The sequence below is a fragment of the Pteropus alecto genome, unplaced genomic scaffold (genome assembly GCF_000325575.1).
Source record: "Pteropus alecto unplaced genomic scaffold, ASM32557v1 scaffold50, whole genome shotgun sequence".
NCBI classification, from domain to species: Eukaryota; Metazoa; Chordata; class Mammalia; order Chiroptera; family Pteropodidae; genus Pteropus; species Pteropus alecto.
Window position 1 is genome coordinate 5,963,171 of NW_006431918.1, and position 2,630 is coordinate 5,965,800.

The window sequence follows — 2,630 nt, forward strand, 5'->3', positions numbered from 1 at the left end:
GAGAGATCTATTCTCTGCATGTTTGCTAGCATTTTGTATTATCAATATTTTTAATTTTAACTATTATAATAAATGTGTAGTAATATCTCATCAGGGTCTTAATTTGCACTTCCCTAATGTCTAGTGATGTGGAACTTCTTTTCATGGGTATATATCTTCTTCAGTGAAATTTCTTTTCACGTCCCTTGCCTATTTTGTAATTGGATTATTTGGTTTGTTTACTGTTTGAATTCTGAGAATCATTATACATATATTATAGTGTAAGTCTTTTGTCAGATATGTGGTTTATAAGTATTTTCTCCCAGTACATTGCTTATCCTTTTATCTTCTTAACAGTGTCTTTCCTAGAGCAAAAGTTTTTAATTTTGATAAAGTCTAATTTATTAATTTTCTTCTCTTATGGATCATATTTTTGATATCATGTCTAAAAACTCTTCACCAAGCCCTAGATCCCAAAGTTTGTCTCTTAAACTTTCTAAAACTTTATCTTCTAAAAGTTTTATAATTTTACATTTTTAATTTAAATCTAGATTTATTTAGAGTTCATATTTTTGTATAAGGTGAGGTTCATTTTCTTTCCTCTGTGGAAATCTTAATTGCTTTAGCACCATGTGTTGAAAAGCTGTTATTCCTCCACTGAATTGCCACTGTACCTTTGTCAAAAATCAGCTGTTTGTACATGTGTTGGTCTATTTCTGGATTCTCTATTCTGTTCCATTGATCTATGTGCCCATCCCTTCTCTACTGCCACAAAGTCTTGATTACTGCATCTATATAATAGCAGTAAAATAGTTGTGAAATTGAGTAGAGTGGTTCTTCTAACTTTATTCTTCTTTTTCAAAATTGTTTTAGCTATTCTGGTCCCTTTGCCTTTCCACCTAAATTTTAAAATAATCTTGTATCCATAAAAATTCCTGGATTTTGTGTTAAATCTATAGGTCAATTTGGGGAGAACATGCAATCCTTGAACTTGGTATAGCTCTCCATTTATTTAGATCTCCTGTCATTTCTTTCATTAGCATTTTATAGTTTTCAGCATATAAATACTGGACATGCTTTGTTACTGTAACTGAATATTTCATTTTTTCAGTAATTGTAAAGGGTATTACATTTTGAATTTTGGTTTCCATGTTCATTGCTACTATATAGAAATACGATAAATTTTTTTTATGTTGATTTTGTCTCCTGCGACCTTGCTGAATTCTCTTATTAGTTCTAGGAAGTGTTTCCATAGATTTCTGGAAATTTTCTGTATAAACAATCATGTTATTTGCAAATAAAAACATTTTTCCTTTCTAATTTGTAAGCTTCTTATTTCCTTTTCTTTCCTTATGTGCTGGCTAGAACTTGCAGTATTATGTTGAACAAGAACAGTAAAGAGCAGACATCCTTGCCTTGTTCCTGATCTTGAAGGAAAAGCCTTCAGTCTTTCACCATTAAATATGGTGTTAGCTGTAGGTTTTCAGAGATGTTCTTTATCAAACTGAGAAACTTCCTATACATTCTTTGTTTACTGAGATTTTTTTTTTTTTATCATGAATCGGTATTAAATTTCATCAAATGCTTTTTCTTCATCAATTGATATGATCATATACTTTTTATTCTTTAGCCTTTTAATGCAGCAGAATACACTGATTGATTTTCAAATACTGAAACAGTCTTGCATTCTTGGAATAAACTCCACTTGGTCATGGAGAGATTTTTTTACATATGGTTGAATTTTATTTGCTAATATTTTGTTAAGTATTTTGGCATCTATATTCATAAGGAATACGATCTGTAGTTTTCTTTATTGTATTGTCTTAGTCTGGTTTTAAGATCAGGGCATCAAAAGCTGAGTTGGAAAGTGAATTGTAAAGTTTTCTCTTGTCTTCTATGCTCTGGAAGAAATTGTGTAGAGCCGATGCTGTCTTCTTTAAACATTTGTTAGAATTCTCAAGTGAAACCATCTGGGTATGGAGATTTCTTTTGGGGGAGTTTTAAAGTTACGAACTACATAGTTGTAGGGCTATTTAAATCATTTATTTTATACACAAGTTGTGGAGTCTGCATTTTTTAAGGAATTGGTCTATTTTATCTAAGTCGCCAAACAGATACATGTTGAGTTATTCATAGAATTTCCTTATTATCCTTTTGATGTCTGCAGGGTCTATAATGACATCAGTACTTGATGTTATTTTTTTCTTTTTTCTTTTTTGTTAGTCTTGCTAGAGGTTTATCAATTTTATTGCTCTTTTCGAAGAACCAGCTTTGTGTTCCACTGATTTTCTCTATTGTTTTCTGTCTTGATTTTTATTATTTTTTATTATTATTATTTTTTTAGGCAAGGCAACCCTTGATTGACCTCACAGACTGCAAGGACCTTGTCAGCTTATAATCCCTTATTTTTTATTTTTTATGCTTAGTTTTATGCCTACAGCACCTGGTCTTCCTAGGTGGTCTCCCATCCGAGTACTAACCAGGCCCGACCCTGCTTAGCTTCCGAGACCAGACATCGGGCTTGTTCAGGGTGGCGTGGCCGCAGACCACGGACCGTGGCTCCACTGGGGCGCGAACCCAGGACCTTCTGCGTGTAAAGCAGGTGTGCTCCCCGCTACGCTATGGAACCACGTCCTAAAATGCCGCTTTTT

The 2,630-nt window shown here is 33.0% G+C and overlaps 1 pseudogene; it reads right to left on the reverse strand.

The window, feature by feature from the left end:
- Nucleotides 1–2,410: 2,410 nt before the first annotated feature.
- On the reverse strand, nucleotides 2,411–2,526 carry LOC112475121 (annotated as a pseudogene).
- Nucleotides 2,527–2,630: the final 104 nt, after the last annotated feature.